The sequence below is a fragment of the Antedon bifida genome, chromosome 3 (assembly GCF_963402885.1).
Source record: "Antedon bifida chromosome 3, ecAntBifi1.1, whole genome shotgun sequence".
NCBI lineage: Eukaryota > Metazoa > Echinodermata > Crinoidea > Comatulida > Antedonidae > Antedon > Antedon bifida.
The window spans coordinates 17,102,032-17,127,607 of NC_136228.1; the positions used below are offsets into that span (position 1 = coordinate 17,102,032).

General features: G+C 33.5%; 1 protein-coding gene and 1 long non-coding RNA gene across 2 annotated transcripts in view; both read right to left on the reverse strand.

Moving 5' to 3' along the window:
* Positions 1–25,576, reverse strand: part of LOC144838181 (uncharacterized) — a 160,082-nt gene that overhangs the window by 66,430 nt on the left and 68,076 nt on the right. The gene's annotated exons all lie outside the window — the stretch shown is intronic.
* LOC144837958 (uncharacterized) lies at positions 2,755–5,880 on the reverse strand. Its single transcript, XR_013611589.1, has 3 exons — positions 5,704–5,880; positions 3,054–3,126; positions 2,755–2,851 (listed from the first exon to the last, which is right to left on the reverse strand). It is a non-coding gene; the product is annotated as an uncharacterized LOC144837958 (long non-coding RNA).

A 25,576-nucleotide genomic window follows, 5' to 3' on the forward strand; every position in this document is an offset into this window, starting at 1 on the left:
TACAAACAAATGTTTAGATGTTAACAATATGAGGCCATTAAGCAGTTTAATGAATTTACATATAAATTTAGGTAATGGGAAATTTCAGTAAATAAAGTGCAACTTCTAGAATGTATACTCAATGGTAGAGAAAGTTGGTACATACTTTCGATACTGATTTTTAACACCCAATGAAACCAATATCATAATTAAGTTAAGTTAGATATTAACGATAACAAATTTAGTTTAAACCATTTGCCTTGATGAAAATCATATCATATCATGAAGCCTGATACCATCCCATCATCAAATGTACCAAGACAGGAATTTGGTGAACAATACCATTACCATACAATAAACAAAATTAAGGTAATTCTCAGGATGACAATTATATTTGACTACATAAATTCCAACATATCTGTATTTATTTGCTTTGTGTACAGTGCGACTTAGACAATATTCAGTTATTTACCGAAGTTTATGTATTCGAGAACCATCTGTGGGCACTTAAATACCAGTATATCAAATTTTATCTGGCAACTTTAATAGAATCATTTTTTCCAAAAAGTCATAAGATAAGATACGGCACTGTTTGAAAAGAATAATTTCATATTAAATTTCTTTTTGAAATTGCATTGCTCAAACATTTTTACTAAACTAAACATTATTTACATTTCTCTTCCTTTTGTGCAAAATGTTTGTTTGGAAAAGGATCTCTTTAAGGCCATATTCATACTGTGTGTGATAAGACTGACAGAAGTATTTTATTATAAAGTAAGTAAAGGGCGGAAGCAAGTTATTGAAATCAGATTCTATTTTTAACATAAACATTTTTTAATTTGTTAGTTTATTAATAGTCAATGTAGTTGTCCCATTTTATTTTGTATTTACAATTAATTAGACCATTGTCAATCGTTATCTTTAAAGTACATACAGTAATAATGAGCAATTTATATTTGTTTTATGGTCATAAAAATGTAAACAACATTGTAGGTTACTATTAGGAAGATTTTTTTGTTCATTAGAAATAAAAGATTTATGTTATTTGATAGGTAAATGTACACTTTAAATCAGTTCATAAATCAAATGAACTATTTAGTTTTTTATTTGGTTTGTTGTAATCAAGTCTTTACTTTTTCTCTCATTTTAACATTTTTCACAAAATCATGTATTTTATGCTTCATTTAGATTCTGCTAAGCTTTGATTTATTTATATTATTATTTTTAGCCTAATATGGTTAATCAGTACATGCAGGTTATACCCCCATCATCAGTGTGTATTTATATTATTATTTTTAGCCTAATGTAGTTAATCAGTACATGCAGGTTATACCCCCATCATCAGTGTTTATTTATATTATTATTTTTAGCCTAATGTGGTTAATCAGTGCATGCAGGTTATACCCCCATCATCAGTGTGTATTTATATTATTATTTTTAGCCTAATGTGGTTAATCAGTGCATGCAGGTTATACCCCCATCATCAGTGTGTATTTATATTATTATTTTTAGCCTAATGTGGTTAATCAGTACATGCAGGTTATACCTCCATCATCAGTGTGTATTTATATTATTATTTTTAGCCTAATGTGGTTAATCAGTGCATGCAGGTTATACCCCCATCATCAGTGTGTATTTATATTATTATTTTTAGCCTAATGTGGTTAATCAGTGCATGCAGGTTATACCTCCATCATCAGTGTGTATTTATATTATTATTTTTAGCCTAATGTGGTTAATCAGTGCATGCAGGTTATACCTCCATCATCAGTGTGTATTTATATTATTATTTTTAGCCTAATGTGCTTAATCAGTACATGCAGGTTATACCTCCATCATCAGTGTGTATTTATATTATTATTTTTAGCCTAATGTGGTTAATCAGTGCATGCAGGTTATACCTCCATCATCAGTGTGTATTTATATTATTATTTTTAGCCTAATGTGGTTAATCAGTACATGCAGGTTATACCTCCATCATCAGTGTGTATTTATATTATTATTTTTAGCCTAATGTGGTTAATCAGTGCATGCAGGTTATACCGCCATCATCAGTGTGTATTTATATTATTATTTTTAGCCTAATGTGGTTAATCAGTACATGCAGGTTATACCGCCATCATCAGTGTGTATTTATATTATTATTTTTAGCCTAATGTGGTTAATCAGTACATGCAGGTTATACCCCCATCATCAGTGTGTATTTATATTATTATTTTTAGCCTAATGTGGTTAATCAGTACATGCAGGTTATACCCCCATCATCAGTGTGTATTTATATTATTATTTTTAGCCTAATGTGGTTAATCAGTACATGCAGGTTATACCTCCATCATCAGTGTGTATTTATATTATTATTTTTAGCCAAATGTGGTTAATCAGTACATGCAGGTTATACCCCCATCATCAGTGTGTATTTATATTATTATTTTTAGCCTAATGTGGTTAATCAGTACATGCAGGTTATACCCCCATCATCAGTGTGTATTTATATTATTATTTTTAGCCTAATGTGGTTAATCAGTACATGCAGGTTATACCCCCATCATCAGTGTGTATTTATATTATTATTTTTAGCCTAATGTGGTTAATCAGTGCATGCAGGTTATACCTCCATCATTAGTGTGATATTGCAAAATAATTGTAATTCATTATATAAAAAAATGTTATAATAACTAATAAAGAAAATTACATTCTCTATAATTTTAAACTTTAATTAAAAGAATTTCTTCTTTGATAATATTATAAAAATAATGTACATCTTGTTTTAAATACCTTATTGATAGATTTCACAAGATCTGGTTGCGTCTTACAAATTTGTTTAATTGTTTGCAGATCATTGTTGGACAACAAAGCTTTTTCTAATTTGTTCCTGTTAAAATGTAAGAAATAATGAATTATTACATTATTTTATGAAAATGACGATTGATGGAAATAATAATATGATGAGAATGAGCCCTTTAATTGTAATATTTATGATTTCATAATTTTTTAAGAAAGTTTTAAAGTATTGCTAACTATTCAAACATTTTAATCTGGTTATTTTTGTTGGATTTGAAAAAAAAAAAACGTACCTTTCCATTTCAAAAATACAGTGTGTTCATTTAACAATTATTAATACTGATAGCTTCTAGTGTAAAAGTAAGCCTACACATTCTGTTCTGAAAATATGAAAGGTAAAACATAATTAATTAGACATAAACCTTTGCATTAAAGGCTACAACAATTAAATTGCACCTGTATGCTGGCATTACTGAATGAAGATGACCTGTATGCTGGTGTTAATGAATGAAGATGACCTGTATGCTGGTGTTACTGAATGAAGATGACCTGTATGCTGGTGTTACTGAATGAAGATGACCTGTATGCTGGTGTTACTGAATGAAGATGACCTGTATGCTGGTGTTACTGAATGAAGATGACCTGTATGCTGGTGTTACTGAATGAAGATGACCTGTATGCTGGTGTTACTGAATGAAGATGACCTGTATGCCGGTGTTACTGAATGAAGATGACCTGTATGCCGGTGTTACTGAATGAAGATGACCTGTATGCTGGTGTTACTGAATGAAGATGACCTGTATGCCGGTGTTACTGAATGAAGATGACCTGTATACTGGTGTTACTGAATGAAGATGACCTGTATGCTGGCATTACTGAATGAAGATGACCTGTATGCTGGTGTTACTGCATGAAGATGACCTGTATGCTGGTGTTACTGAATGAAGATGACCTGTATGCTGGTGTTACTGAATGAAGATGACCTGTTTGCTGGTGTTACTGCATGAAGATGACCTGTATGCTGGTGTTACTGCATGAAGATGACCTGTATGCTGGTGTTACTGAATGAAGATGACCTGTATGCTGGTGTTACTGAATGAAGCTGACCTGTATGCCGGTGTTACTGAATGAAGATGACCTGTATGCTGGTGTTACTGAATGAAGATGACCTGTATGCTGGTGTTACTGAATGAAGATGACCTGTATGCCAGTGTTACTGAATGAAGATGACCTGTATGCCGGTGTTACTGAATGAAGATGACCTGTATGGTGGCGTTACTGAATGAAGATGACCTGTTTGCTGGTGTTACTGAATGAAGCTGACCTGTATGCAGGTGTTACTGAATGAAAATGACCTGTATGCCGGTTTTACTGAATGAAGATGACCTGTATGCCGGTGTTAATGAATGAAGATGACCTGTATGCTGGTGTTACTGAATGAAGATGACTTGTATGCCAGTGTTACTGAATGAAGATGACCTGTATGCCGGTGTTACTGAATGAAGATGACCTGTATGCCAGTGTTACTGAATGAAGATGACCGGTTTGCTGGTGTTACTGCATGAAGATGACCTGTATGATGGTGTTACTGAATGAAGATGACCTGTATTCTGGCGTTACTGAATGAAGATGACCGGTTTGCTGGTGTTACTGAATGAAGATGACCTGTATGTTGGCGTTACTGAATGAAGATGACCCCTGTGCTAGCAACATATTATACTTTAGATTTTTAAACTGTTATACTTGTACAAATAAAGCATATTGTGTACATTGTGCGATTGTAAAATCCAAGTTAATATTAAACTGGCCATGGTCTCATCTATAAATATTGAAAAAATTATTTTGTTCATACTAATTGATTGACATATCTTGTTTTGTGGATTCATTTTCCCAAATGGCAATTATGACTTATCTTTAATTAATACACAACAAATGGCTGCCATTCAGTTTGGCAGCTATACTTTACACCCCAAAAAAACGCATAGTGATACCGGACCGACAGACAGACCGACCGACCGACATAGTGAACTATAGAGTCGCGTCCACACGACTAAAAACATCCCTCTAGGCAATTGTGAGTATCAGAAAAACGTATCAGTTATTTGGTCAACAATTTTGTTAATATTCTACATACTACATAATCTATGAACCATCTATTTTGAAATGAGCTTTGCCTGAATATCTTGTTGCTAGGGGTAACAGACCCACATAAACACAGCAAATCATTGTTATTAATCAATACCCTGGATTTTTCAAATTACACAATGCATGTTTTAACCTTACTGCACAAAATATCTATCCTATATTGCAGCAAACTTCAATTTAAACAGAAAAAAGTCTCACAACAGCGGTGGCGCCAGGATCCTCCCTGACGTGGGAGCTACATCCCGCGTCGAGGGGGCTATGCGAACAAAGCGAGCATCTTTAGGCTGGGGGCCAGGGGGCCCCAAGGGCCCCCGGTAGGGGTCCAGAGGCTGAATCCCCCGGGAGCAACGCGTTCTAGCATCATTTGAGGCCATTTTAATCAAATTTACAGTGGGGTAAAATAAAATACTGCATGCAAAAAACCGATGCACGTTGACTGTGTCACTTTAAAGTGACCTTTAAAGTTCAAAATATGCCTATATTTATCGGGTAAATTGTAGCATAGAAAATATACGCGAATGTAAAACGTACCCACAGGCCAAGAGGTATATTGTTTATCGCAGAGGCGTGGCTGGTTGCTGTCTGGGGGTGCAAAAATTGTAAATACGCACCTTGAGCTGATCTGTAAGAAAATTTTGAAAAATAGAGCTGCTAGGTCACTTCAATGGATGCAACTGGTTGCCATAAACTAACATTTCCAAACAAAGTACAGTATTGCTATTCATGTAATTGTCATAAAACAAAGCACAATTCTGTAAGTCAAATTAAATATTCTTTTAAAATAATATAAAAACTCACACTATAACTGAATCTGAACAACAGAATTGTTGGTACCCTACCCTGGAAACAATCCTCCATCCACTGGTAAATCAGTCCGACTGAACAGCTCTACATCAACAGACGCTACTTGACTATAAGGTGTTTATAATTGTCACTGCTTCTGTGTGTCACATGACTTCCTAATCAGTCTTGCATGCTAGCCTATAATAGAAAATATAAGTCTTGTTTACCTATCTATCGTTTTCAAACTTCATATAAACAAAGATAGTGTTAGGAAGATATCATATTTCCTATTCAACCAATGCAAACGAACGCGAGACATTATGGGTGGAGCCACGCCATATTATAAAGAGTTACGACATTGGGTTAAACTTAAAAGTCATGTGATATATTGATCAAATTGTGTTAAAATTATCTCCATTAACACATGTAAAGTATAGGTATTTTAAAAATATAATTGAATATTTGACTGTAAATTATTGATGTGCAAAGTGTAGGCCTACAGAAGTACTTGCGGCAAAGAATAATTGTGTGCGCCTACGCTAGTACATTATAAAGCTTGATTTATTGATTTTGAAAAAAACCTCCCATAACTATGTAACATTTTTAAAATCATAATGCATGCTTTGCTGACCAAATAAAATAATAAAGTGTTGTGGATATATTTGTTAATATACTGAAAAGTGTATGAACAGTATTAAAATAATAAAGGCAAATAGTTACAAATGAAATGATGTCTGTGAAATTTAATAAAGTTGGTGGCGCAGTTTGTGTCAAAAACGCAGAGCCATAAAGAGGGGTGAATTTGTGTGTTATATGACGTGTTGTATTGGCTTATGCTATGATTTATCCCAACTTGCATGTAGCATTTATTTTTTTATTATAAAAAAATATATATAGGCTACCGAATCAAGACCATTAATCAAAATAAATTACTAAAATAAAAACAGAATCTAAGCATTATTTCATAGATCTAAAAATAATGCATGAACTACGGGAAAACACTGTACAAAATAAATGAGCATGCATGCAGGGTGCAAGTTCTTAGACACAAAAATGGCTTCTAATCATTCAATGTTGTAACTCTTTATTATATCTCTGGGCAGAGCCATTTACTCAATTTAAAGGACACCTTGAACGTTGAGTAGGTAAATGTAATCATTCAATGTTGTAACTCTTTATTATATCTCTGGGCAGAGCCATTTACTCAATTTAAATGACACCTTGCACGTTGAGTAGGTATATGTAATCATTCAATGTTGTAACTCTTTATATTTAAAGGACACCTTGAACGTTGAGTAGGTAAATGTAATCATTCAATGTTGTAACTCTTTATATATCTTTGAGCAGAGCCATTTACTCAATTTAAATGACACCTTGCACGTTGAGTAGGTAAATGTAATCATTCAATGTTGTAACTCTTTATATATCTCTGGGCTGAGCCATTTACTCAATTTAAAGGACACCTCGCACGTTGAGTAGGTAAATGTAATCATTCAATGTTGTAACTCTTTATATATCTCTGGGCAGAGCCATTTACTCAATTTAAAGGACGCCTTGCACATTGAGTAGGTAAATGTAAAGTAATTCTATAAGAAATAGGATAACATGTAGAACTATAAAATAAAGATTCACAAATTACCAATAATAATATAATGTTAGCTTTATAAAAAAAATTGCAAATTAATAATATTGTTGTGCTTTGGGGTAATGTGTATTTTGATTACAAGGAATTGTTTAGGTATAAAAAACAATTTATATTAAGGCTAATTTGGAGGCTCTGTTTGGTTAGTAGAGGCCTACTATGCCATTTTATGTTGTGATAATAGTATTGATAATATTATTTATTGGCCTATATAGTGGTTAATTATTGGTAAGGTATATCAAGAAGGAAAAAAGATATCCATGGGAGGCCAATCCTACTTCACATCACATTAATTTTATTTTTTTATTTATCATTGCATAATGAAACAAAAACTACTATCTATCTCACTATTTTAATTGTGAGCAGCTACATCATCTTATTGCCTTACTTAATTTTTATCAGTTTTCTTCCAATTTTCCATATGTTATTACTCAAACAAGTATCTTTCAGAATTTATTTTTCATTTTGAAAAAGACATCATATTCAAATATTTGAATAAACGCAAGTTGCGTAAAACAAAAACTAACCATCAACTAAACTGTTAACAATGCTAATACGGTCAAATGTTGACGCTTGTTGAACGTGAGAAATAGCCCCTTTGATCGACTGAAATGCCCATGACTTGATTAGGCGTATGGCTATGATGTTCGTACAATTGTCGTAGTGCAGCCTACTATAGACGAAGCTTAATATAATAGCATGTGTGTGTTAAAATGCATTGTGCAATAGCCTAACTCATTACCATGACAAGTTCAAATCTAGTTTTTATTATAAATAATTGCTATAAAATGCTTAAAAAATCATTCTGCAGTTTTTATTTTTCTAAATTAATCTGTCTACTGTAAGTAAGTATTGCCACACAGTATGATCAATTTTTTCACAATGAGAAAATCAAATTGTAAAAATGTAAACCATATAATAAAATACTTTGATTGTTAAGTTAAAAAATCATTCTTTTCAAATTGTATAATTATTGCAAACTACCAACCATTTATTTTCCTAATTAAACATCTTGGTCTATGGAGGAAAAACCATGACTGATCCGAAACGTCCCTGATTCTAATAATTACATAAATAATATTGTTTGTTCAATAGGTAAGATAGTCTCAGTATAAACATGGCAATCATAAGCTAATTTAAAGACAGCAAAAGAATTAATAAGACATTTAAAACAGCATTTATTCTCGCACAACATATTTTTGCTGGATTATAAACCAAAATATGTTTTGGCTACTGTTTGTTGTATGAACCGTTGTGTTGTATTATTACTGACTAGTTTTAAACCATGGAGCTATTATTTATAGCTCCATGTTTAAACCTTCATACAACAAGCTCTACTAGCTTAAAAGCCAAATTACTATAATGAAATTTAAAAAATATACAACTCACATCACACTAATGAATTCATAAATAATGTAGGTAACCATAAAATTATGTCATTTGTCTGGAAAAGAATCCTCCATCCACTGGTCCAGCAATGGGATTGTACGCTACCAGCCTACAAGGTGTTTATTGTTATGCAAAGTGCCAACACCCTCTTTGCCGCGTTCTCTGTGTCACATGACTTCCTAAATCAGTCTTGTATGTCAGCCTATTCAATGGAAAATAAAAGATTTTATATTTAACAGAGAACAAACTCACAAACGCAGTTTTTGATAGGTTTTTATGATATGGTCTATTGGAAATTAATAATCACTTGCAAGTTTAAACCTGAAAGACAACAATGACTGTAAATTGCCCTGGCAGTGGGGTTTTACAGCCAAGGTGAAAGTGCACAGTAAACAAAGGCTGGGCAAACACACATCATCACATTACTTTTTTCTGTGTAATTTACCTTATTATATATTTAATAATAAATTATTTCATTTATTAAAACCATACAATGTTTGTTACCATTTGTTAATCGAATGAAACTTATACATCCAAATCTCCATTAGTATGAAGAGTGCTCTAAGTCTAAGCCATGAAAAAATGTTTTACTGACTAATTAAGACAAAATAATTGCATAATGAAATTAAATTTCCTATCAGTTTTATTTTGTGAGGTAACAATGCCTTATGTGCACAATCTAACACAAAAAAACAACACAATCCTTTGTAGTATACTCTAGATTAGAAATACTAATATTCTTTTAAACTAATTAAACTTTTACAGTACCAAGTCAATCAACACACTGTGAGATTGTACACAGCAGCCACAGTGCATAGTCTACAGTACCAAGTCAATCAACACACTGTGAGATTGTACACAGCAGCCACAGTGCATGGTCTACAGTACCAAGTCAATCAACACACTGTGAGATTGTACACAGCAGCCACAGTGCATGGTGTACAGTACCAAGTCAATCAACACACTGTGAGATTGTACACAGCAGCCACAGTGCATGGTGTACAGTACCAAGTCAATCAACACACTGTGAGATTGTACACAGCAGCCACAGTGCATAGTCTACAGTACCAAGTCAATCAACACACTGTGAGATTGTACACAGCAGCCACAGTGCATGGTGTACAGTACCAAGTCAATCAACACACTGTGAGATTGTACACAGCAGCCACAGTGCATGGTCTACAGTACCAAGTCAATCAACACACTGTGAGATTGTACACAGCAGCCACAGTGCATGGTGTACAGTACCAAGTCAATCAACACACTGTGAGATTGTACACAGCAGCCACAGTGCATGGTCTACAGTACCAAGTCAATCAACACACTGTGAGATTGTACACAGCAGCCACAGTGTATGGTGTACAGTACCAAGTCAATCAACACACTGTGAGATTGTACACAGCAGCCACAATGCATGGTGTACAGTACCAAGTCAATCAACACACTGTGAGATTGTACACAGCAGCCACAGTGTATGGTGTACAGTACCAAGTCAATCAACACACTGTGAGATTGTACACAGCAGCCACAATGCATGGTGTACAGTACCAAGTCAATCAACACACTGTGAGATTGTACACAGCAGCCACAGTGCATGGTGTACAGTACCAAGTCAATCAACACACTGTGAGATTGTACACAGCAGCCACAGTGTATGGTGTACAGTACCAAGTCAATCAACACACTGTGAGATTGTACACAGCAGCCACAATGCATGGTGTACAGTACCAAGTCAATCAACACACTGTGAGATTGTACACAGCAGCCACAGTGCATGGTGTACAGTACCAAGTCAATCAACACACTGTGAGATTGTACAAAGCAGCCACAGTGCATGGTCTACAGTACCAAGTCAATCAACACACTGTGAGATTGTACACAGCAGCCACAGTGCATGGTGTACAGTACCAAGTCAATCAACACACTGTGAGATTGTACACAGCAGCCACAGTGCATGGTGTACAGTACCAAGTCAATCAACACACTGTGAGATTGTACACAGCAGTCACAGTGCATGGTCTACAGTACCAAGTCAATCAACACACTGTGAGATTGTACACAGCAGCCACAGTGCATGGTCTACAGTACCAAGTCAATAAACACACTGTGAGATTGTACACAGCAGCCAGTGCATGGTGTACAGTACCAAGTCAATCAACACACTGTGAGATTGTACACAGCAGCCACAGTGCATGGTGTACAGTACCAAGTCAATCAACACACTGTGAGATTGTACACTGCAGCCACAGTGCATGGTGTACAGTACCAAGTCAATCAACACACTGTGAGATTGTACACAGCAGCCACAGTGCATGGTGTACAGTACCAAGTCAATCAACACACTGTGAGATTGTACACAGCAGCCACAGTGCATGGTGTACAGTACCAAGTCAATCAACACACTGTGAGATTGTACACAGCAGCCACAGTGCATGGTCTACAGTACCAAGTCAATCAACACACTGTGAGATTGTATACAGCAGCCACAGTGCATGGTGTACAGTACCAAGTCAATCAACACACTGTGAGATGATCCCTTATTACACATTTTAAATAGTGTACCAATTTCTTTATCACACCATGGACCTATAAATAAGATAGGTCTACTGTCATACTCTATGTGCATTGCAAGTTCTCAAATTGTTAAAATAAATTTCAGTATTAAATAGAAAAGTTTAGTAGTTTTTTACGGATAACATCAAAGTTTACAGTGCATTGTAGTTATTTGATGCATCATGAAAACAAAAGACCACCACAATGTGTTTTCTGAAAATGAAAGACCACCACACTGTGTTTGAATGCTTGTTGTGAGATTAAGGAAACCTCATGGAAGGCCTGTTTGTTATGTCGTGACACAAGTATAGAAACGACTTCAACTCAGTTCCGATTGGTTGGTTAAAAAGGTTACAAATAATATATTTTTTCTCCATTCATATACAAAGTAAAACCTGATTCGACCAACGAGATGGATGGCTCGGTGTATTGATGAGGGTATAGCTCCAGAGGCAGAGGTTGCAGGGCCGACTCTCTGCTAGTCAATTTTTTGTTCTACTTTTTTTGTGGGTTTGAAAAAAAATGTTAAGCCTGATCTCCTCAATGAGTCGAGCATGAACGTTAAAACATCCTCATCCATGTGTTTACATTTGTTTGAGGACCAATTCAATGCAGTTGATGCATGTCTGTTCTCTAACTAACAGCAAGTTGTGGAGACTCCCTCTCTGCCTGCTACTCTACTACTAGGCCTACTATAGTACTGTAGAAGTAGTAGGCCTAGCTAGGGTTAAAAGCCTAGGCTAGTAGTAGGCCTTTGTTAGCTAGAGCATGGCTAGAGAGGTAGGGCCTGCCCCAGCTAGGCCTAGAAGGCCTACTACTACTAGGTAGCGGTTATCAGACGTATGTATGTATGCCTACAACAAGTGGAATACCAGAGTACATTTTTTTAACCCAATATTATAAAATAATACTGTTTATTGAGGAAAGATGAATCTACCATAGCATATTGCTATGGATATATTAGAATATGATTTACCCACAAAAGTGTACATGCAGAAATTAACTAGATGTTAATTTATTTGCTTTTTATTTTACTGGCACAATTATAATGACAGTAGAACCTAATTGAAAATATAAATTCAAACTGTTTTCACCTTTGGCTGTTACTGCTTTTATGTTTATTCCATAACATGCTACATTTTATTTTAAGGGGAATCCCCGGATTGTATCACGGTAAACAAAATCACGCGCTGAAGAACAACAGGCGCACAATACAGGAAGATTTAATAGTCTCACCTCCTACCACCACATAAAATTATCCGACCATTGACGTTCATATATTAAAATTTAATTAGTATAATTATAAACAATCATATTTTTACAACAGTAATTTGGAAAAGCACATCCTCTCCTCTTCCTCAATAAAGTAAATATATAATAAGCATAAATAAATACTCATCGTCTAAAAAAATAAATAATCTACAGTAGGCATACCTAATATAAAAATGATCACGAAATTTATATTATAATAATCACAAAAATGTATTTAGTGCGCCAAATACAAAATGGCGCGACACAATAAAACGGGTAGTAACAAAGTGCGAGGCAGCGAGGCACACGAGGCAGGGAAGGCAAGCGAGGCAAGTCAGAAATTTATGCGAGGCATCGTTTTACCATCATCAAAAAATGCGAGGCAGGAAATCCCCGAAATTGAAGTAGCCTAGGCCTAGGCCCGCTAGGCTAGTTCCCTTTTGCACCTGCCTTGTATTTTAACCAACTTTATCCTGAATACCACAGCTTAGAATTAGTAGGCCTATTTTAATGAAGAAAAATCACATAAAAATAACAATAAATCCATTAAATTGGTGATTTTACAGACGTTTTTCTCACATACTGCGAATTTCGCACACTCAATGTTCAATATTTTGGTTTCTATGGAACGCCAAAAGAGCAAAATTAATTAGAGGGCTAAAAACTCTGTGGAATCCATATATTTAACGCATTATTTGGTGAAAATCCCGTACAATTTCAATAGATTTTGTCACTGTCAGTAAGGAAAATGTTACTGTTGATACTGTACGCGGTTTCGTTAACCTTTTAAAGAATAAAATAGAAAAATTCATCATAATATCCTTAGTAGGATGTCTTAGGTCTAGACTAGGTAGTGATTGATTTAGGATCGATTATTATTCTTTGAAAACAGAACAGTATCAGCAGTAATATATTACAGCATTTTTATTGACAAATTAACAAATATATTGAAATAAAACGTGTGTTTCACCAATAAATGCATGAGAAATTGACACATTCCACTGAGTTTTAGTCCTCTATTATCGTTGCTCTTTTGGCGCTCCATAGAAACAAAAATATTGAACATTTTTTTTTTTATGTGATTCTTTCATTAAAGTACTCATGAGGTATACTTCTAAGGTGTGGTATTCACACGATAAAGTTAGTTATCAAATTTGGAGTAAAAATACAAGCGAAGGAAACTAGCGCCAGGTTTATTAGTACGTACATGGACAACAATAAATAAAAATCATTCGTAATATACCTACCCTACTAAAACAGGAATAGTGTATCATTATTAAATATTACACCAATTATTATTATATCAAAATTGATTAAATTATTTTCTACATAGGCCTCTTATCTAGGTTAGGGCTAAGCATATTAGCTAAAGTTTAATTTTAGGCCTAGTATTACAATTGTCGGACATAAGTCTTTTTTCACACGCGCTCCCAGAATTCTCTTGCAATTTTTTTCTTTGCGGCATGTTATTTGATCGGCATATCAGTTACCTTTTATTCACCGCCAGTTATTGAACTTGTCCTGGCAATCGCTGTTCACCTTATTTGCGAGAGAGGTACACATGTTGATTTCCTAGAGAATGGAATGTCAAAAATGTCTTTGGCACGCCGCTCAGAGAGAAGTCTGTGCATTGCTGCTGAAACCACGTGCTATAGGAGGGGAATGCACCACAAGGCCGAATCCTCTGAGCTGAGGGCAGAATCATTCCGCTACCTGCTAAATAGTAAAGAGGGATTTTCCATCTCTCGGGTCTACCGGATCGAGGCGCAGGGGTGTGACAAAATATTATTTTCACTCTGCTATGTTCGAGAGACATGTTAAATTAATTGTAAAGTGAACACGCTCGAAATGCCAACAAACATGGCAGTCATTTGATGAGTGTGTCGCTATAACAATTATTGTTTATCGAAAGTTGAAGACTGTCGTTCAGATTTTTTAACCGTAGTTTGGACACTTTTGTAAAAGTAAAATTTGACACGATATGACTTGAATGAAAAAACAATCGTTACATAAAAATAAACAACATGATGAGTGTATACATGAATCTATTTAGATACGCTTGTATCAATTGATTATTAGGCCTATAATATAGCATAATAGCACGTTAAGATATGCCTCGCACCTTTTTGAAATTGTAAACTATATGCCTCGCATGCCTCGCACTTTTGGAAATGATAAAATGATGCCTCGCACAAATATTTGGCGTGCCTCGCACTTTGTCAACACTCCAATAAAACCCAATTGATTTAAAAAACATGACAAATATAATAAAAAATACATAGTAACATAGCTAGCTAGACTGACGCTCGCCATAAAAAATTCCAAAACAAAAGTGTGTTTAATTGCGACCAAAATAAAACGTGCCCGATCGTCTTTTTTGTTGGGCCCGATCGTCTCACGCTTTGGGCCCGATCGTCCGAGGCCCAATCGTCCGTGGTCCCGATCGTTTGTTCCCCGCCTACCCAGTACAGAGATAGGGACTAGAGCTAGGCTATAAGATAGATCATCTAGGCTAGTCCAACATAATATGAGTAAGACAGGTTTAATCATGTCTATCAATGAATATTATCTGCCATTCTAAAGAATTCCGGGCGCTTTTAAGTTCATAATAAGGTAAATACTTACTAATACTAGCCTAGGCCAGGCCTATTGTAAAAAAAAGGAGAAGAGGAGAAAAGAAGAACAGTTTCGTTGGCGGCGTAAACCACATCCGGGTTACTATTTGCCTTCAGAGCGAGGTGGCGCACTTCTTTTTCGCTAGAAGAAGTGCGCCACCTTCAGGCGTGGGTAAGGTAAAACTTTCAGCGAATGACGTGCGACACCACCAAAATAAACTTAACCATGGGTAAACGTTTCATAGATTTCCAAAAGACCATGAAAGGTAAACTATATATATATTTCTTATATTGAAATGTGATAGATGTAAAATTAGGTTAATTTAGTTTGTTTATGCTTAGTTAAAGTTAGGAGGGAGTCTTTATTTTTTAGTTGATCCTATTTATTAATTATTATAGTATTACTCTCCTACACTAAACTAGTAGAGCGATCGCAGCAGTAGAGCACAGACGCGAGAACACATCAGATCATCACGATCCATCCAAACGTGGGATTAGACGGGAACCATATCTAGAGCCCGCCGTCGTTCGGCTGCTGGATTCTTACACGTCCATGAAAGCACGTCCGCGTTTCCTATCCTTCTATGTATAACAGCGCGTACTGTTGATTCTTTACCTATTTATATTCTTTGGTTTTACATGTTGTCAAAAAACTTTCCTTATGGTGTGGTATGTTGTTGAAATTAAACTTTATTGAGGGCGCAATCAATGTTTACATCAAAATTAAAGAGCCTTAAAAAAAAATACATTTACCATGATTTACTGTAATTGGCCCGATTGGCCACATCGCGGTAACATAAAAACTCCAGGTTAATAATTAATATCATATTTCTCCATGGTAAAATGGATAAAAATATTATATATATATATTATATAAATTTTATTAGGCCTACATTTCTCTTCTTCCTCTTCCAAAATAATCCTTCCTTACAAATTTGTATAAAGAATAATATTCAGTTTTATATTTGATTTTGTGATCTTGTCCTGTTTTGTTTTTGTTCTTCAAACAATGAAGAATGAAGAATTAATTCTAATTCCAAGTTATTTTTACTCTTTTTTTACTCATTTTATTAGAAAAGAAAAATTGAATTGATTTGTTTTATATTTTTGTATTATGGTAGATAAAACAAAAAGCAGCTTCAAGGCTGAAAATTTTTAATTGCAAAATAGGAAAAAAAAAGATATTTGTATTCTAGACAAATGTAGCACCTATTATATCAATTAAGATATAGAGCTCTCCTTATAGAAGCCAAACACACTTGATTAGAGATCTCCTTATAGAAGCCAAACACACTTAATCCAAGCTAAAAAGTATGATTTCTTAAAAGTATTTTATAAAAGAATGAAAGGAATTCTGGTCTTTAAAATCGTCTTGTTAAGAGTTTTCATGAATTTTTTGGGTTGGGAGAGTTGACTGTATTTTACAGTTACAATCTCAATGTAGCAGACAATGTAACACACAAATAATCCTTTATATTGCTATACACACAAAACACAATGACTGATAAAATGAATCAAAATATAAATTATTTATTATTACAATTTTCTTTATACAAAAATAAATCATCTTATTCACATTTTATGTTATATTATTTTATCACTGTAATGTACAAATATATATGCCATATCCCAATGATTGCTTGCATTGCTGCTTGTAAATATTCCAGTATTGTTATTTTAATAAAATTTAAAATGATTACCTTTTATTTTAACACATTTTACTATAATGGGTACTTTCTTTCCCCTTTTTCATTTTTTAAGTTCACACTTTTTATGTCATTGATTAAAAGGTTAAAGGTCAACAAATAAATAAACTGCATTCAAACCAGTTACTTTTCAATGTTGAACTACTCACTAGATAGGTATAAAGGGTGGGTCATTTATGCTAAATTTAAATGTTGAAGTTGAATTCTTAATTGCATTATTGTTTTATGCAGTTAGTTTCTTAGTTTTTCCAAATAATGTTAAGGGCGATTAAACACATACATAGCTTACATTATTCAAATTCATTTAAATAAACAAATACTAAATTAATAAAAATGGAAAACAATAACAGCAACCAGTATTAAGAAAAGCTTTAATTTGTGTCACTGCCAGAAATAATTGCATAAAATATGTATAATATAATACTACTGTATCTGTACATACACTGAGGTATGACACGCTAACTTTACATTGACAAATACACGGCTGCTCATTCAACTATTAGTGTACTACCTGCATTGTGGTATTACAATACATACACTGAGGTATGACACGCTAACATTACATTGACAAATAAATGGTTGCTCATTGCTCAGACTATAGTGTACTACTTGCATTGTGATATTACAATACATACACTGAGGTATGACACGCTAAAATTACATTAACAAATAAACGGTTGCTCATTGCTCAGACTATAGTGTACTACTTGCATTGTGATTTTACAATACATACACTGAGGTACGATGCATATACATTATATTGCTAAAGAAACGGCTGCTCATTCAAGATAGACAATAGCGAACAAACTTGCATTGCGGTATTAGAATAATATTATATATAATAATATTACAATTATATCGTAAAAGAAATAACAGCTCAATTTGAAAAGTTTAGTGATTAATATTTTCCAAATATAAAAACAGTAAAAATGAATGGCTTTAAATCTCATTAGCTGCAATAGGCCATGTGAACTATATTTGTTATTATTTCTGTTTGTTATTGCAGTCTATTGTTTATTGCACTAATGGTGAACTAAACCATCACAACGTCATCTTCATTTCTTTTCATTTTTTCAACAACTTATTAACCTCATCTATTTTGTCTTCGCTCAGCAACCCTCGAGGAACAAAATCCAATATCAGACTCCAGCTGTCTGCATACTTCTTAAGGACAGGGAAGTTGTGTCTTCCATCAAGAGCTTTGATAGTGGAATCCTTAAGATTTTTTCCTAGATTAACAATCTTCATTGTGTGTGCAGGAAATGATACTACCTCACGTTTCTTGATGTCTTTGAAAGCAGGAAGCTTTTCTGTGATAGTTGACTCGAAGCCAAATTGTTCAGTTACTTTTATTGTGTCATACAGGACAGAAAGATCTGTTTGACTCAATCGCCCATTCGCAGATAAAAAAGTTAACAAGTCAATTGTACTGGTAACTTTTTTCAACTCTTCAATGTCGTCTACTATTCCTATGAATAGAACTTGTAGCCTGTTAAGGAGTCCACGTTCATCAAACCATTGTGCAAAGTCTGCAATCAAGTGTTTAAAATCATCCTCTGAGAAATCTATATGGTTGAAGAAAAGTTTTCAATATTATCATAATTGTTAAAATCATAATCAATGTTTGAATATGATTATGAATATGAATTATTAAAACACCATAATAATTTTCTAGTAATAAAATAAAATTGATAACAAAAATGATGATGCTACATAAATCAATCAATAATAATTCAATCAATCAATAATTTTTATTTCTCAAATAAAAACAAAAAACAGTTAACATTTTCTAGAAATAATAGATAATAAATGAGAAAAAGGGGTACCCCACTGGAAGCTTAAGCTTTAAAATGTGGGGTCCAGGCAGCATATTTAAAATAAGAAAATATGTAATGTCCAAAAGATGTACATACAAGGTAGTTTATTTGAAAATGTGATCACAAATATTGTTGATCATAGGTGTCATCAAGTGATTACATGAGACCTATGGTAGAAAATTGTTGTGATCAAATTTTCAAATAAACTGTGGAAAATCAACTACCTTTCAACTGTACTTTTTTAAAATAATGTAGAAAAATTAGCTACTACAGTAAACAAATACTCACTCACATTATTTTTGTTATCTTATGTTAATAATTAGTATTATTCTTTTTATTATATAATAATATAATCCCAGAAATTCATCATTTAAACATCAATTTCTTTGTCAGTATCATATCATCATGACTATAATATATGATTATATTGTTTAAAGGTTTTCATAGAGTGCAAATAAACACTAGTAAAGTCAGGGTAGGGGTATATACCATGTGTTTCCATAAAGGAAGTAAAGTTGTAAGGTTGAGAAACAGTTTCATATTATAAACTTTATCTACTAGTAACTTACCTTCTCTTGGCTGAGATTGGTGACTGGATGATGTGCCTTCATTTTGGTCCTCATCACTACTGCCTAAAAAGGATCAAAATGAGATGTATATTTTCAAATTAGGAAAATATTTATAGTACACAATACCTTTTTACAGTTGTCTGTGCTGTTGAATATGTTGACAGTGAGTTCTTTATGAAGAAATGAGTACATTTACTTATGCCCATATTCTTAAACCGGACTTTAGTTGTAGTTCGAGCTAAAATGACGTCATTTTAATTCATATACATAACTTCGACTAAATCAGGCCAACCTTGACTAGACGGATATTGATCGATTTTTTTAGTCCTCGAGGGGGGCAGGCTAAATCGCCGACTAAATGGTTTTCAAACGAGGTTTATAAAAAATGTAACAGTTATTGCCAAGATATTGAGGAATGAAATAATATCTATTTTTATATTAGCTAAATTCGATATCCATTGGTATATGTTATAATAATGCAAATAATGTTTATTCAAAGACCCATTCCCTACGTTTTTTAGATCTAATTTAAGGTCACATACTACATTAATGTAAAAATAAATACTATATGGTCATATTGAGATAACTTTTTTCGTCTTTAAATGGTTAAAATGTGAAAAATAACGTGATTCTAATAATTTTACCGGTCCGCTATAAATCCCAACATGCATTGTGTGCGGATTGATATATTTGTTTTCTTCTGTAGTTCACCCACTTTTCGACCGATCATGAGGCCAAAACAAATTAAAATAGAAGAACTTTTCAGCGAAAATACTGGGTTTCCCCAAATTTGTATCAACGGAGTCTGTCAAAAACTGAAAGATAATTAATGCAGCAACTATATAACGTCAGGTTAGGCCTATAGCTCGCGCACGATGTTCGTACGTTACTGATGTTTACCAGCTAGGTCTACAAAACTAAGCCTAACTAGGCTAGGCCAAAAAGACGGCCAACGAGAGGACATTCACCGCGAGCATTGTTTCTCTCTTTTTATCATAATTTACTATAAAATTTAGGACAAGGAATGACCTGGTTTAATGTTTTTATACATATAAGTAATATACTGTATATGCATTATTTTTACAAAACGTCACAAATTGTAGGGAATGGGTCTTTAAAACCGTATACAAATTACATTCTTTTCTTCGCGGCAAGTCCGACTTGAACTACGTCATGTCATAGCAACAATGGAAATGCGTAAATTTACCACACAATGGAATGTTTAGGGGGCCTAGCGCTTTCTGGTCACGCTATGAAGTATGTGGTTCGTCGCGATCATCATCACTTTGTTGGAGGCCTAGAGAATATGAAAGTTACCGTACCGCCATGGTTCCTACACATATTTTGAAGATTTTGTTTGTTGTTAATCAAAAGTACTTCACTGTTAAATTAATACTGGTCTTGTTCTAATAATTAACGTTTAAAATTATGTTTCATGTATATAATAACTCAAACCAGGACTTTTTCAAGTTGAACTTCGAACAAACTAAAGTTTGGTTTAAGAATATGGGCGTTAATATCGACTTTACTCCATTATAACCAAACATAACATACCTTGATTTGAACTTTCTGTTTCAACAACACCTGCAACAAATAAAATATACAATAATTCATTCAATGGATGCTATACAAATTCCAGATTTTGTATGGTAGGATGAACTGTTATCATCAAGGCAACAATAGAGAGGTTTCGCAATCTTACGAATACGATAACGAAAACGGATACGTCACGCACACGTATTCGTTTTCGTAAGCCAGTAAAAATCTGTTTCGCATGGCAACGAAATATTGAGGGCGTCGTCCAAAATATGACTGGTAAATTTGAGCGCTTGGCTGCCTAGGCCTAGCGTAACATCAAAGCGAGTGAGGACTTTAAAAACTGCTATTTATCAAAATTGACCTGGCATTTTAGTAAATTACTTTAGTAAATTACTTTCAATAAATCTATAATTATATTATAATCATGAATCATTCCTGATTCAAATGCAAAATGTGCAAAATAGATCAAAAACTATACTCGTTTTGTAGTTACGAATATGACTGGTGATATTTGTCAACACGAATACGCTTTACGAATATGAAATGGGGATCAGCTCAAAAGTTTCACAAATGTGTGACGTAACCGTTTTTGTTATCGTATTCGTAAGGTTGCGAAACCTCCCTAATGTACTTTATAAACTATTGTGGTTTTTTTTTTGTTTCATCATAAAAGTAGACATGAATTGTTAATTAAATTATATTACTGTTAGCATTTTAAATACTTACAATTCACTTCCACTGGATCAATATCATTTGACTCTTGTGAAAGTGATACTTTTACTTTTAGGACCTTTACTGATGGATTACCTCTTCGTAAAAGAAATGTTTTTAAAGGTCTTGTATACCATAGGCATTCAGCCTTGACAGTCTAGAATAAAAAAGTCATACTAAAAAAAAAAGGCTATACACTACAACTATGCATCTTCCAAAATGCAATAATCAAGAAGCAAAGTAGTATCATGGCATAGTTCACTCAATTAGATAGTAATAGAGATTTGTGTTATTCTATTTATCTAGTTCTGATCTTTACAATGCCAAACTATTAAAAATACTGTGATATTGCGCCTGTCATTTTTATAATACATATATAACGAACAAATATTACTTACTTCTTCTTCCTTCTGAACTTCCCATTTCTGTTCTGTTACAGTAATTTTCATGTCCTTATACATGGAAAGTATATCTACAGGTGCTATTAAAGGCTGCTCACCAATTTCTTTGTGCGCTTCTTTTATCATCTGAAATACATATATATTTAATATGTTATTTGTGTACATAGAAAAATAATGCACTTTAACAGAAAATATAAAATGCCAGAAAATCCGTAGCAGGTAAACCATAAAGTTACAACAATCTAGCCATGGTGTGACTCCACGAAAAGTAAAAGCAACCTTCCCCTTTCAGAAGAAATTATGACAAATCAACTTATTATTACACCTGTATAATTTCAGAAATTTAATGTAAGTAAAATAATAGAACTATAGTACATAATTAAACTATAATTTTTAATTAATTATAGTAATTACCTTTTCATCTGACGGCTTACAAAGTCTTGTTAGAAGTTGATATTCATAATTTCCAAGCATCTTTCCAAAAACTCTTAATACCATATTTTTCTTACCACAAAAGAGGTTTATTAGGTAACCCTTTAGTACATACCAACAGAAATGATTTAAACTTATACAACATCGACCATTGTTTAAAGTAAACTGTATGTCCTTTTCATCACTTTTCAATGCTATTTGTTTCCATTCATTTTGAATGCGATCTTTAACAAGTAGAGTGAATTCCCAATTCTCTTCACTTACAGCATCGTGTGGAAATGACAGTAAACAGGGCTTGTTGAAAGTGGTGCCTTCTGGTCCACATTTAACAATAGGTGATATTATTGATTCATGAAGATGAGATACAGGCATGTCTGTTTCCTCAAAACAATGTTCTAGAGATATTTTAACTGTTTTTCCTTCTTTTATTGATCCAGGTTGTATCTCCAACTTTATGTCTTCATCCTTAAGGTGAAGAGTTCCACCAGTAGAATCAACAATTAACTCTATTTGATGATCTGCGAATGAAAATATCAGATATTACTTTTATGGTGTTTTTCATATCATAATCTTTATCTACTAGTAAGTTGGTGACTCAATGATGTGTCTTCATTTTGGTCCTCATCACCACTGCCTAAAAATGAACAAAATAAGATGCCCGTTTTTCAAATTAGAAACATTTTTATAGTACATAATGCTTTTTTACAAAATGTGGAATGATGTAGACAGTGAGTTCTTCATGAAGAAATTAGTGCATTACTTAATATCCACCTAATCTACATCATTAGCATAGTAAATATAACATACTTTGCCGGAACTTACCATAAAACTTTTCACATTGGCCGGAATATAACCTTTATTGTATTAATTAAATTCTAAATATTGTACTCTGTTTATGTTAAGCAGTGTTGGACCTGGTTGGAGCTTGGATGGGAGACCATCTAGGAATGTCAGTGCTGTATATATGAAGCTGGGGTTCCATCAGGCATTTGAAATCAACACAGGGGCTGACCCTTATGGCAGCAGCTACATCTAGTATCTGCCTCAGACGTATTGGCTCATGCGATTCCTCTGGTCAAGGTAAAAACGTACTTAATCTACATCATTACCATAATTAATATTATAACATACCTAGATTTGGTCTTGATGTTTCCACATTGCCTATAACAAATAAAACATATAATCATTATTTCAATAAAAAAAGAAACCAGATCAACCCTATTAAGGGGACACTTTCTCATGAAACAAGGGGAAATATTATATGTTTTAACACTACAGCCAACACCTACTCAGGGGACACCCATATTAAGCGGACAGGGACAAAATTGATAGTGCCAAATGGTTTTATTCTATTTTTTTCCCCATTAACAAAAACAACAAAAAATACAAATAGTTATATTCATTTATATCAAAAAATGAATATCATAATAATTATGATAAAAATTATGATACTTTCTCTAGCTTGACAGTTTTCATTGGTGAAAAGTGGGCTGCTAAATTATTAATTCTTCTCAATTTTTTTAGTTCAGATTAAATATTGTTTTTGGTATATTTTTCCCCCGGCCAAGCACCTTCCCGCATCCCAAAAACCTCTATTAGGGAACAATTGTTTGGGTCGCAAAGGTGTCCCCTTAATAGGGTTTCTGTAATAATACAATTGAATTTATTCAAAATCAAGTCAAAGAGGCCACGAAGACATTGTTGTAAAGTGGTTTTTGCCAGGTTTGTTACCTTCCATACATATGATCATCAGATGCTATCTATTAAACAATAATGAGTCTAGTCCAGTGGGTAGATAAAGAGGCCACAAAAACATAGAATTGTAAAGCTGTTTTTGCCAGTTGTTTGTTGCCTTCCATACCTACATGATCATCGGATGCTATTTATTGTAAATAATGCGTATGGTAGGTAAATAAACCAAGAGTTCAAGCAATATTACATAAAAAATTAAACATCTCAAAAGTCTATTTTCTTACCTCTTTTAAACATTAACTGATTTGATTTTGTCTTCTTCAATAACCCTCGAGTTTCAAAATCCAAAATCAAACTCCAACCGTCTGCATACTCCTTAAGGAAAGGGGAGTTGTATTGTTTATCAAGATCCTTTACATCCTGATGACTAAGAGATTTTGCCAGATTAAAAAGATTGACTGTGTGTAGTGATACTACCTTACACTCCTTGATATTCTTGAAAGGAGAAAGCTTTTTTGTTATAGATGACTGAAAGCCAAATTGTTCCGTTACTTTTAATGTGTCGTACAGGACAGCAAGACGTTGTCGACTCAATAGCTCAGAATTGATTAAAAGAGCTAATAGGTCGCTTGTATTGGTAACCTTTTTCAACACTTCAATGTCATCTACTATTTCTATAAATAGAACTTGTAGCCTGTTAAGAAGTCCACGTTCATCAAACCATTTGGCAAAGTCTGCAATCAACTGTTTGAAGTCATCGTTCGAGAGAGCTAAACAGTTTAAGAGAAGCAAAGTATCAAATATTATGTAATAAATTCAATAGTATATTTATAATAATCATAGAAATAATAATTTATTATTAAATTGACAGATTAAACAAAGATAACAGTATAAATTGTCTATATCTATAATCAGTTTTCCAAATAACAAACCACTCTTAATTTGTTATTATTGTTTTTATGACAAGCTGCCGACAATCATTTGTTTATAATTCAATTCATGTATTTAAACAGCAAGTTTGTAAGGTCACTTCAGAATCACTGGTTATGAAGCTTTATATACTGTATCAAAGAATATATATCAGAAAAATGAGCGATTGTTACCTTCACTTGGATGACATTGAGTACTCAATGATGCTCCTTCATTTATGTCTTTACTACTGCCTATAAATAATCAAAATGAGATTTTGAATAAGGCATGGCTTATAAGTACAGGTAGCACTAAATAAGTACATTTTTGTAGTATAGAATGCCAGTTTTCTGTGCTGTGGAATAGAAAATTATAACAACGTATATAGAATAGTAGCGATTCTGATAGTACTACTGGCAACAGAATAAACAATAGTATAACATACCTTGGTTTTGTTTTGATGTATTAACAACACCTGTAACAAATAAAATAATTATTTCAATAGAAAACAAACAAAGATTCTTTTTGCGACCAAAGACATTAAATGTACATTAGGAACTATTACTGTGTTACACATCATATTCGTTACGGCATAAATGTAGATTCAATTTTTTCCCATTATCACTTTAAATACTTACAAAACACTGGAACTGGATCAATTC